Below are 13,907 nucleotides of genomic sequence, written 5' to 3' on the forward strand. Positions count from 1 at the left end.
CTAGTTCTCTAACAAGTAACTATGAAACTTGGTTGCAACCACTTGCCGACTTTCATCTATATTTTAAAAAAGGAAAACACTTGTATCTCGCTTACCATTAATTTTCTTCATACTAAAAAAAGACTGTTGATCATGCTAATTGCACTCAACTTATTTTGAATTTCTGGGCATCCTCTCACTTTAGTGTCACAAGAATCATTAATGCTCAGATTCCATATCAGTGTAAGAAAATTCTTGGAGGTGATATAGAAGGTGTTGTATCTTTAACCAAAGTCGAATGGTATTACTGGGCATCCTCTCACTTGTATCTGACTGCTTAAAAGAAGACTTTAAAAGTAGATTTGTGAGTTCTTACTTTATAAATCAAACCCTAATTAATACTCACTGCTCTACTGATTCTAATGGTATTACTAAATGTGTTACTAAATTGTCTGCTCTTGATCCTTCTCTCCAACCTTCACATCGTGAGTATGTTCTTCCCTCCACTTAGACTTTGCTAAAGTTTTTTATATGTAATGGTGAAGTCCATTCTGTAAATGAAATTCTTAGCATGTTTCCTCAGTGTTCAGTTAGCAATTCTGAACCTGAAGATCATTCAAATCCTTCTACCCCTGATAACTTTTCCAAGGATCATGAGTCTCATGACAAGGTTGTATATGGGCATACCATTGATAACACTCATTGTTCCAGAGCTAAATCAGGAACTCTTAAATCTTTAGTTTCAGCAGTTGAAAAGAATTCAAGATCTAATGTTAAAGGAAAGAATCCTGGAATTAAATTTTGTTATCGATGTGGTGATGCCTCTCGCAAAGTCAGCGAGTGCTCTTTTGAAAAGAACACTGTTCGCGCTAATAATATCATGACTCAAAATGATAAGTGGATCAAAAAGGGAAAGTCGTTGAACTGTCTCCCTGATGATTGTTATAACAACTTTTCTTAGTAATCATTTGCAAATGGGTTAGTGTATATTCTTTTATACTTACTGTACATCTTAGTTTCACGGTAAAGAGCATATTTGGTATTTAGACAGCGGCTACTCAAGACATATGAAAAAAATTCAAATCTCTCCTGGAAGATTTCATAAAGAAAGATGGTCGGTTAGTTACATATGGCAATAATGGCAAGGGAACTACAAAGGGTTATGGAACCATCAAGTGCAATTCTATTATTTTCAGGAATGTCTCTTATGTGAAAGGTCTTTAGTATAATCTCATCTCTATCAGTCAACTGTGTGACGTTGGCTATGAAGTTCTCTTTAACAAAAAGAGCAAAAGTTATTGATCAAAGAGCATCACTGTTCTTACTGCAAATCGACAAAACGACATTTATGTTCTGGATATGTTTTCTGCTGACAAATCTCATCGTCGTTGCTTCTTCTCTCAAGTGGATACAAACGAGGAAAAATCGATAACACTCTGTTCATAAAGCAATAAAGTATATGTGGATGATATCATTTTTGGATCCACTGATGAAAAGTTAAGTAGAGAATTCGCAGAGGTCATGGCCAAGAAATTCGACATGAGCATGATGGATGAACTAAATTTCTTTTTAGGATTGCAGGTTAAACAAATAAATGGTATTTTTGTTTGTGAAGCTAAATAAATTGCAAATATGTTGAAAAATTATGGTTTCTTTGATTGCAAATTGGAAAAAACTCTGATGTCTTCATCAACGTCTATTGGTACTGATCCAGGTAGCACTGATGCGAATGCAACTTTGTTTCGAGGAATGATATGGTCTCAAATCTATCTTACAACCAGTCATCCTGATATTATGTTTACCACCATATTGTGCGCGCGCTATCAAGCCAGTCCTAAGGAATCCCGTCTTCACACTGTCAAAAGGATTTTTCGGTACTTAAAACATACACCGAATCTTGGGTTATGGTATCTTCGTGACTCTGAGTTCAAGCTGGTAGGATACACTGACTCCGATCATGGTGGATGTGGCATTGCAGGTTAAACAAATAATTGATGGTATTTTTGTTTGTGAAGCTAAATACATTGCAGATATGTTGAAAAAGTATGGTTTCTTTGATTGCAAACTGGAAAAAACTCTGATGTCTTCATCAACGTCTATTGGTACTGATCCAAGTGGCACTGATGCGAATGCAACTTTGTTTCAAGGAATGATATGGCCTCTAATCTATCTTACAACCAGCCGTCCTGATATTATGTTTGCCACCATATTGTGTGCACGCTATCAAGCCGGTCCTAAGGAATCCCGTCTTCACACTGTCAAAAGGATTTTTCGGTACTTAAAACATACATCGAATCTTGGGTTATGGTATCTTCGTGACTGAGTTCAAGCTGGTAGGATACACTGACTTCGATCATGGTGGATGTGGCATTGATCGTAAAATCACTTCAGGAGGAGCTCAAATGCTTGGAAATAGATTGGTAAGTTGGTCCAACAAAAAGTAGACATCAGTGGCTTGTTCTACCGTTGAGGCTGAATATGTTGTCGCTGGAAGGTGTTGTGCTCAGATTCTATGGATTCAGAATAATCTCTTGGATTATGCTCTGAACTTCTCAAAGACACCATCTGTTGTGATAACACCAGTGCTATTCAGATGATTCAAAATCCAATGCAACATTCCAAGACCAAACACATCGACATTTACCATCATTTCATCAGGGACATAGTTCAAACGGGAAAAGTGGAATTGTTCTATATTCCATCCACAGATCAGCTGACTGGCATCTTTACCAAGGCATTGGATGAAAAGAGTTTGAACAAAGTAGTTGATAATTTTGGCATGCTTTCTATGGTTTAATCGTTAATTTAACTTCTTGTTCATCTTATGAAAAACTCAAAAAAAAAAAAAAAAAAAAACAAAAAAACAAAAACAAAAAACAAAAAACAAAAAACAAAACAAAACAAACAAATAAGTGCTTCTTTATTATGAATGCAAAATCTTACATTGAGTATTTACATGTATTTTCTTTCAAACCTATCTAAGATTTATCTGCATCTTATTTGTAAGGACTAAAGTTGTCTTGAAGGATCTCAATGCTCTTGGTATTGAGAAAAAGAGTGGCATCGTTCCTTTTCCTCTTGAGGGTACTCTATTTCTCCTCCACTCACTGTTATGGATGCAAATAGCAACCATCAAAGCAGTAAGTCTTAGCTTCATCTACTGCCTCATAATCTGATAAAACCTCAAATGCCTTCGTGTTGATTTTGAAGACACAATGGTTTTATGGATTCGAGTCAGTTAACTCATAGGTTACAAAGACTGCTTCTTGCTCTTCTCTTGCACCTGATGACCATAAACCTTGGAAGGCATTTGAAACACTTTAGTGATAAGTAAGTCGCATCTCTAGATGTTCACTGATGAGTTTATCTTTTCCTGTGCTTTCTTTTATAGCTAAAAATCCGAAGGGTAGATATCTTGGAAAATGGAAGTGCATTAATGACCATTTAATTTCAAAGATTTGATGGAAGGAGTCTTAATCACCTTTCTGAAAAAGTTGCACATATTTCTCTGTTTAGACTATTTCCTTGTTGGACTAATTCTTTTGTAATTAAATACAAGTGTTGATATATTTATTAATAATCAAATTATAATAATAAATAATCAATTGATGGTAACTTGCTATAAAGTGTGATGCTATAGGATCATATATTATTACCAATATCATCTTATAATGACTCTTGGGCATATACGATCTTTCAATCTCCCACTTGCACAAGACTCATCATATATTGATATAGATAGTGGTGAACGTCTACCAACATTTCACTGCCCCCAATAACATATGACGAAGAATGCCATTCATCAACATCCAATTCATGAAAGCTCTAAGCTTCAAATGATATATTAAGGTAAGTTTATCAATTATCCCTTTGTTATAGACATCCTGTTGAACATGAGCTTTGGATCGCAATCAATCTCATTTGTAATTCAACTTTGGGTAACGTGTGTTAGATGTCTAACTCTAAACACATAAGAGTAACAAATCCCATCTCGAATACATAAGCCTCTTGCATAGTTCACACCATACCTGAAAATGGCTTTTATAACTGCCCGATTAAGGATAAACATTTGACCATATCAAAGCACATTAATTCCATATACTTAAGTCCCACTATGTATCTCAGGTGTTAAGGATACATATATAGTACCTTTTAATCAAGCATCACGCATGACTGTGGCCTTTGAGTTGATCTTGATGTTGGACCATTTAGTACTAGTTCTCTAACAAGTAACTATGAAACTTGGTTGCAACCACTTGCCGACTTTCATCTATATTTTAAAAAAGGAAAACACTTGTATCTCGCTTACCATTAATTTTCTTCATACTAAAAAAAGACTGTTGATCATGCTAATTGCACTCAACTTATTTTGAATTTCTGGGCATCCTCTCACTTTAGTGTCACAAGAATCATTAATGCTCAGATTCCATATCAGTGTAAGAAAATTCTTGGAGGTGATATAGAAGGTGCTGTATCTTTAACCAAAGTCGAATGGTATTACTGGGCATCCTCTCACTTGTATCTGACTGCTTAAAAGAAGACTTTAAAAGTAGATTTGTGAGTTCTTACTTTATAAATCAAACCCTAATTAATACTCACTGCTCTACTGATTCTAATGGTATTACTATATGTGTTACTAAATTGTCTGCTCTTGATCCTTCTCTCCAACCTTCACATCGTGAGTATGTTCTTCCCTCCACTAAGACTTTGCTAAAGTTTTTTATATGTAATGGTGAAGTCCATTCTGTAAATGAAATTCTTAGCATGTTTCCTCAGTGTTCAGTTAGCAATTCTGAACCTGAAGATCATTCAAATCCTTCTACCCCTGATAACTTTTCCAAGGATCATGAGTCTCATGACAAGGTTGTATATGGGCATACCATTGATAACACTCATTGTTCCAGAGCTAAATCAGGAACTCTTAAATCTTTAGTTTCAGCAGTTGAAAAGAATTCAAGATCTAATGTTAAAGGAAAGAATCCTGGAATTAAATTTTGTTATCGATGTGGTGATGCCTCTCGCAAAGTCAGTGAGTGCTCTTTTGAAAAGAACACTGTTCGCGCTGATAATATCATGACTCAAAATGATAAGTGGATCAAAAAGGGAAAGTCGTTGAACTGTCTCCCTGATGATTGTTATAACAACTTTTCTTAGTAATCATTTGCAAATGGGTTAGTGTATATTCTTTTATACTTACTGTACATCTTAGTTTCACGGTAAAGAGCATATTTGGTATTTAGACAGCGGCTACTCAAGACATATGAAAAAAATTCAAATCTCTCCTGGAAGATTTCATAAAGAAAGATGGTCTGTCAGTTACATATGGCAATAATGGCAAGGGAACTACAAAGGGTTATGGAACCATCAAGTGCAATTCTATTATTTTCAGGAATGTCTCTTATGTGAAAGGTCTTTAGTATAATCTCATCTCTATCAGTCAACTGTGTGACGTTGGCTATGAAGTTCTCTTTAACAAAAAGAGCAAAAGTTATTGATCAAAGAGCATCACTGTTCTTACTGCAAATCGACAAAACGACATTTATGTTCTGGATATGTTTTCTGCTGACAAATCTCATCGTCGTTGCTTCTTCTCTCAAGTGGATACAAACGAGGAAAAATCGATAACACTCTGTTCATAAAGCAATAAAGTATATGTGGATGATATCATTTTTGGATCCACTGATGAAAAGTTAAGTAGAGAATTCGCAGAGGTCATGGCCAAGAAATTCGACATGAGCATGATGGATGAACTAAATTTCTTTTTAGGATTGCAGGTTAAACAAATAAATGGTATTTTTGTTTGTGAAGCTAAATAAATTGCAAATATGTTGAAAAATTATGGTTTCTTTGATTGCAAATTGGAAAAAACTCTGATGTCTTCATCAACGTCTATTGGTACTGATCCAGGTAGCACTGATGCGAATGCAACTTTGTTTCGAGGAATGATATGGTCTCAAATCTATCTTACAACCAGTCATCCTGATATTATGTTTACCACCATATTGTGCGCGTGCTATCAAGCCAGTCCTAAGGAATCCCGTCTTCACACTGTCAAAAGGATTTTTCGGTACTTAAAACATACACCGAATCTTGGGTTATGGTATCTTCGTGATTCTGAGTTCAAGCTGGTAGGATACACTGACTCCGATCATGGTGGATGTGGCATTGCAGGTTAAACAAATAACTGATGGTATTTTTGTTTGTGAAGCTAAATACATTGCAGATATGTTGAAAAAGTATGGTTTCTTTGATTGCAAACTGGAAAAAACTCTGATGTCTTCATCAACGTCTATTGGTACTGATCCAAGTGGCACTGATGCGAATGCAACTTTGTTTCGAGGAATGATATGGCCTCTAATCTATCTTATAACCAGTCGTCCTGATATTATGTTTGCCACCATTTTGTGTGCACGCTATCAAGCCGGTCCTAAGGAATCTCGTCTTCACACTGTCAAAAGGATTTTTCGGTACTTAAAACATACATCGAATCTTGGGTTATGGTATCTTCGTGACTGAGTTCAAGCTGGTAGGATACACTGACTCCGATCATGGTGGATGTGGCATTGATCGTAAAATCACTTCAGGAGGAGCTTAAATGCTTGGAAATAGATTGGTAAGTTGGTCCAACAAAAAGTAGACATCAGTGGCTTGTTCTACCGTTGAGGCTGAATATGTTGTCGCTGGAAGGTGTTGTGCTCAGATTCTATGGATTCAGAATAATCTCTTGGATTATGCTCTGAACTTCTCAAAGACACCATCTGTTGTGATAACACCAGTGCTATTCAGATGATTTAAAAATCCAATACAGCATTCCAAGACCAAACACATCGACATTCACCATCATTTCATCAGGGACATAGTTCAAACGGGAAAAGTGGAATTGTTCTATATTCCATCCACAGATCAGCTGACTGGCATCTTTACCAAGGCATTGGATGAAAAGAGTTTGAACAAATTAGTTGATAATTTTGGCATGCTTTCTATGGTTTAATCGTTAATTAACTTCTTGTTCATCTTATGAAAAACTCAAAAAAAAAAAAAAAAAACAAAAAGCAAAAAACAAAAAACAAAACAAAACAAACAAATAAGTGCTTCTTTATTATGAATGCAAAATCTTACATTGAGTATTTACATGTATTTTCTTTCAAACCTATCTAAGATTTATCTGCATCTTATTTGTAAGGACTGAAGTTGTCTTGAAAGATCTCAATGCTCTTGGTATTGAGAAAAAGAGTGGCATTGTTCCTTTTCTTCTTGAGGGTACTCTCTTTCTCCTCCACTCACTGTTATGGATGCAAATAGCAACCATCAAAGCAGTAAGTCTTAGCTTCATCTACTGCCTCATAATCTGATAAAACCTCAAATGCCTTCGTGTTGATTTTGAAGACACAATGGTTTTATGGATTCGAGTCAGTTAACTCATAGGTTACAAAGACTGCTTCTTGCTCTTCTCTTGCACCTGATGACCATAAACCTTGGAAGGCATTTGAAACACTTTAGTGATAAGTAAGCCGCATCTGTTCACTGATGAGTTTATCTTTTCCTGTGCTTTCTTTATAGCTAAAAATCCGAAGGGTAGATATCTTGGAAAATGGAAGTGCATTAATGACCATTTAATTTCAAAGATTTGATGGAAGGAGTCTTAATCACCTTTCTGAAAAAGTTGCACATATTTCTCTGTTTAGACTATTTCCTTGTTGGACTAATTCTTTTGTTTGTATTCTTATATTGTTTATTCTTTTGTACCATTTTTTAAAGGAATCTGATTGTGGCAATTCTAAGCCTAGTATGAAAATTTTGACACTTCATTGTCCCTAGAAGCATGTTGTTGTATGTGACGAATTTTCTCTCTAAGTTTCTCATCAGCGAGACCATCTGCTGAGAACATTGAGTCACCCTCTCACGCTGATTGTTTAGCATCGTCTAAACTCTCAAAGTGAGATAGTCTGGTCCAAATAAAAAATATTGATAAAAAGGCTAGGGTGTTTATTTTTTTAAGTTAATCATCTTTACCTGAACCTGTCCCTGGAAGAATGCTTGTCGTATGCATTAAGTCTCATGTTCTGCTGAAACATTGAGCGTAACCCAATGGCTTACCCTGATTGCATACTCATCAGCATAAGAGATACTTGTCAGGTCCTTAAATGACAAAGGGTTTTTCATGTCCCTGACCTCCTAGTTTGAGGTAGACATGGTACCATTATGAATTAACGGTGAATCCTTGATTCCAGATTGCAACTTACCGTATGATACAAAAGTTTAAACCACTTCTTGTTTATGAGTTAAACTGTTAATGATTCACGACGATTTCACCTCAGCATGAATGAAACAATCCATTCTCCCCTTTATCTTCTTAACAGAGCTTGATGATTCACTGTGTAAAACCACACATTGATAAAAGCTCAAAAGTCTATGCCGATGGTTAGTCTATGAGTCGTAGGCTATCACACTCACCAATCCATTCTTACCCTAACGTTATTCTTTAAAGTTTTATGATTCAACATAATGTACCATACGCTGATGAGAGCTTGACAAATCTATGTTGATGGGTATATCATTTTCTGTGATATATTACACACACCTATCCACTCTTGCCATTTTTCTTCTAATAAAAGATATTTATGATTCATCGTATGACACCACACACTTATGAGATCTCGAAATACTATGTCAGTGAATGATAGTTTAAACCCACAATATCATGAGACATCTCAAACCAACTAGATAATTATTAATCCTCTCACTGATTGATTACGTTGATGCTGATGACGTATCTAAAGTATCCATCTTATCCAAACGGTAACTGTTTAAATAACGATTAAAAGGTTCATCATTACCTTGGGATACGAGATTTTTACGTCACATATCTCTTCTCTCATGATTACCTAAAAAAGAAGAAACTTATTGGGTATAAATTGGGAATTCACCATTGTAGGTCACTTTTACAAGCAATTAAGCTCTCTCTCTCTCTCTCTCTCTCTCTCTCTCTCTCTCTGTCTGTCTAAAAAAGACTCCCAATCATCATCTTCCTCACAACTTTCACCATGTCAAAGACCTTATACGAGTTTGCTCCCAATGCTAACATCATCAAAGGTCCTCATGCTTATGGCACTACCATCATCATTCAATCGACAAATGTGGCATTCTCAGATGAAATCCCAATGCAGTTTGTGAATTCTAGAATCAAAGACTTTGTCAGATTTCTCAAAATCGGCCCACTTCGGTATTCATTCTGCGACTTTCCGGACCCTTTCTACTCTAAACAAGTATGTATGTTCTACTACACATGCTCTGTTGATACCGCTGGTCGAACCATCTCTGGAACCATTGGATATGATCAATATAGGGTCACTATTGATGTGGAATCCATTCGAACTGCTCTCCATCTTCCTTGATTTGAAAGTTACTTTAAAATCCTTCTATAGAAAGCTGCAAGACTGTTCGTGAAAAATTAGGGTATAACTTCAAACTCAAGGGCCTCACTTGTGATCCCTACAGGAACACTATTCGTTAGTGTTTTAATGTAAGATGGAAATGTTTAATAGGTGTGATTGAAAATGTCTTGGTCACAAAACTAGAAGCTTGGATCAACTAAATCTCTTTGAGCAAAGGATTTTATATTCCATTGTTTACAACAAAAAACTGGATTTCTCTCAAATATTTCTTGATCAGATAATTGAATGTATTTCTGGAAATAAGAGACCAGTGTGTGTTCCCTAACCACGTTGGTTTGGGTTGATATTGTCTCGTGAAGAAGGCTATGTTGAAATTCATATGATTATCATTCCTATTCCTGCTTTTTCCTCGAAAATTATCACTGTTGTTCCATCTAAGGATGATTTTCCTATTACTGCAAGGATGCAAAAGTGGATTGAAAATACCTATGTGGTTGAATCCTCAGACTCTGAAAAGGATAATGAAAATGATAATGTTGGTAATGAATTAGATAATGATGATGATGATTTAGAATCTGGCAATAAAGAAGGGGCTGATAAGGGAGAAGACAATAATAAATATGATCATGACTCAACAGCTGACATGGGAGATGACTTTACTCAGAAAATGAACTCTCCGCCAAGGTTGAACAAGCATATATGTTTTTCAACTACTTCATCCTCTTCCTCTGCTGATGACACTGAATATCATGGATCAACCCCTCCTGTTGGAGATACTACTGAGCCAATGATCCAGGATGAACCTTCTCCAACACCGTCTCCTTCTCCTCAAGCTGATATAGCTCATCAAGTTGAAACGGTTCCTCCTACACCATCACCCATTAATAATGTTGTTCTTTATCAGGGTGATTAGGGAGAATCCAGTTCCAACTTTGAAACTACTGTGCTTTCCCAACTCTCCTTAATTGTGCAGTTAGCTCAGTCAATGGATAAAAGGTTGACTAAAGTTGAAAGGGATGTGGCTCCAATGAAGAGACTTATGACTTTGGATGATAATGATGATATGGTTGTTGATGACTCTCCACTAAATTCTCCAGGTGATAAACCTCCTCTACCTCCACCTCCATCAACAAATATTCCTCCACCACCACCTTCACCATCTCATCGTCCTTCAAGAACTCCTTCTCATCCTCCTAACTCTCCCCCCCCCCCTAATTTGATGCTGCCAAAAGGGGGAGAATTATCAAGAGGGTCCTCATCTAATCCAAAGGCAGGTGGTGATTGCATCTCAGCCTGAGATGACTGAAAGGGGTGAAGCTGAAGCTGATCCTCTAAAGCAGATTGTTGTTGCTGATATTCTGGATGCTGATGCTACAACTGATTAGCCCATTTCAAAAACTGGTGACCAATCAGAAACTGATGACAATGAAGGCTTTTTGGATCTTGGTTTCATGCAACAAGCTGTTGTTCCTGCTGTTCCATTAAATGTCGTCTATAATGGTCCTTGTTTTGAGGGGGAGATCTCTCAAGAGGTTCCTCAAGGAACAAATAGTGACATTGATTCTGATGATGGTGTCCAGCTCAATCCTTGAAAAAGGAAGGCTTCCTTCTCAAGGGGAGCTCTTAAAACTGAAGCCGGAAGTTCCTCTATAGCTGGTGATACTTCAGCACCTCCTCAAAAGAAAAGCAAGCTCATTTTTAATCTGAATGAGTTAGAAGAAACGTGGAGCTTACATATCGAGGAAGTTAAACAGATCATGTTGGAATACAATGTTGCTATTCGATATAATAAAGAAGCTAGAAAATAGGAATGCTTGTCTGCCAAAATTATACAAGAACTTGTTTCAGCTGATAAGATTGTTGATGTTCAAAGCATTGATAATCAGGTCAAGAAGATCTTTAATAACAATGTGGAAAAGCAACACATTGTTTCAGACCTATATGACCGGATTGATAGAAAGAAGTTTGGAGACGTTCTAACTCGTAGAACAAAGCCTGATCCCATCATCATAGTAAGATGCACCAAGCCAAAGAATGAGTTACTAAAGCTTCACTTAGTAAGAAAGAAAACAGAGTATGAATACGCTAAAGTTGTATTTGCTCGTGAGCTAGTCAAATTTGGTTACATCGAGTGGATGCAGATTCTTGAAATCATCAACAAACATAAAAGTGTTCATGCCCAAGAAGTGAAGTTGGCAATCCAACAACTTCTCAACAAAGTGAAGAAACTAAACTTGGTACCATCCACTGGTCCATCAACGAGTTTATCTAAATCAATTTCATCAGGGAGAATAGGCGCTCCCCGACAGTACAAGAATACCAAGTTTCTTCTTCCTTATGGTACTAGATACATCAATAATGAATTACCAGCTAGTGTTGAACATGTTCAGTACATGTTTATTTCAAAACTAGAGCACAGGATCTTCTATCTCGACAATCAAAATCAGATGTGCTTTCAACGCACTGATGACCTTCCTTCTGCTCCTACTGAACACTTATTTCATCTTCGCTTGGAAGGACTATTTCACTATGAACTAGAAAGAGGATATCGTGTGTTGATATCACTGGAGCTGAGTAGAATACTGGATGAACTCAAGCTTGATCAGTTCAGATGGGTCAAGCCTGAAGTCTTGAAAGAAGCTGATAAGTTTTACAATGTCTCTTCTGATGACTCCGCAGAAGAAATTTAGTTTTGACATCATCAAATAGGGGGAAATTTTAAGGTCACACCTTATGATCTGATGAGTCAAACACATGACACGCTGATCTATCAGCGTCAGCTTATACAAGTCAACAGTGCCAACGTCTCAAGTTCAACAACGTTAGCTTATAGTATAGTTATGCGATTGTAATCTTTTGTATATTAGGCAGTTATTATAGATAAATATAGAATAGATATCATATATGTAATCTTTGTGATAAGGATCTGATCATTAGTATAGATTAGACGCAATCCCTTCAATCAAGGGATATACATGTATGGATTAGTATATATACAACATTAGGGCAAACCATAATGTTGTGAGTTAGTGATCGTGGCTTTGTGTGAATCGTCTTTGTGACAAACCCTTCTTCTTGGTGAGGACAAAACCTCTTTTCTTGGTGAAAGGAAAAATTTGGAGAACTTCTGTGTTATTCACTTTCTGTTGATTATTTTGTTTAGATTAGCTTTACGTTTCTTTTTCATACTTGAAGTGTATCCGATCAAACACAAACCTTCACATCCAATTACTGCATTCTAATCAATCAGAAAGAGCTGTTATCAAATTTATGTTGTAAACTAACATATTGAAGTAAAATGGAATTTCCTTGAGTTAGGAGTTGACTAGGGTTAGTCAACTAGTTGACATGTACATATAATCAGTTTATTCTGATTTTGATATGAGCAACTTGGAATGCCCATGAAAGAGTTGAGTAGCATGTTGAGGTTTTCTTTTGGAACTAATATGGCCAATCATAGAAACTTAAACTTCAAAACACTCCCATATTTTTACTATCATGAATAGAAGTGTCAAGAAGAAAAAAATACAATTGCCCATGGGTTAAAAGACAATTAGTCTTGGTATACTTAATCTAGGCCCAAATGCTAAGGACAAAGGAAGGCTTATTCTAAGACATATTTTGATAGCTATTCGTTTCTATAACAAGAAAGGACTTAAAAAGCATATATGCCCAAAATATATATTTGAGGTGAAAGGACTGAAACATGAAGAAGTTAAATTTGATCATGGATCACGAGCCCTTGCTAATTTCCATATGATTAAAAGATAACTAGTTCTACCATGTTTGGTGTTCAATCAAATATATGGATTTATAATCCTACTGGAACATTACATGAATGCCAAGCTCTTGCTACTATTCATAGGATCAAAAGACAAATCTTTTCTGAAATGTTTAGTCTATGGTGTTGTAATTGAAATTTTTTATACTAAACATCATGAGATAATTCTCACTTATTTAAATGTAGAGCATTATAACATGTTAAAAGAAATTCATGAAATCTATGAAACTAGTATAGTAACAATAGCTCAAAGTTGTCAAATATTTTAATAAGATATATTACTGTATGATTATCTGTTGAAATTAGTTTAACTAATGGATAGTTTAGATTGACCATAATACGTACTGATTCAAATACATCCAAAAGGTTTGGGTGAAATGTACTTTTTGGAATCATAGTCTTGGATATATAAATGAGAAGCGCATTACCAAGTATTCAGCTGGATCATATTTTGGATGTCATTTGACCTCGAGTCTTGTGATAAATGCAAATCTTGTTTATCAAGATAAATGATGCACACATCACTGGGTGATGTGAATATCTGTTGGAATTAGTTTGCACTAATGGACAGTTCAGATTAACTATGATACATGGTAAGACCAACTTTGTATGAACGTGAATGTGGAACATTTCTGGTGTTCAGAACTCTCATAAAGCAAAGTTAAGAATCAACTGGGCAATAGGATGAGACACTCAGATTAAGAATCTCAGTCCAAAATTTATCGATCATCTGAGGAATTATGAAAGAGTTT

This window comes from Lactuca virosa, chromosome 5 (genome assembly GCF_052849685.1).
Source record: "Lactuca virosa cultivar CGN04683 chromosome 5, Lactuca_virosa_CGN04683_v6, whole genome shotgun sequence".
In the NCBI taxonomy this organism is placed as follows: domain Eukaryota; kingdom Viridiplantae; phylum Streptophyta; class Magnoliopsida; order Asterales; family Asteraceae; genus Lactuca; species Lactuca virosa.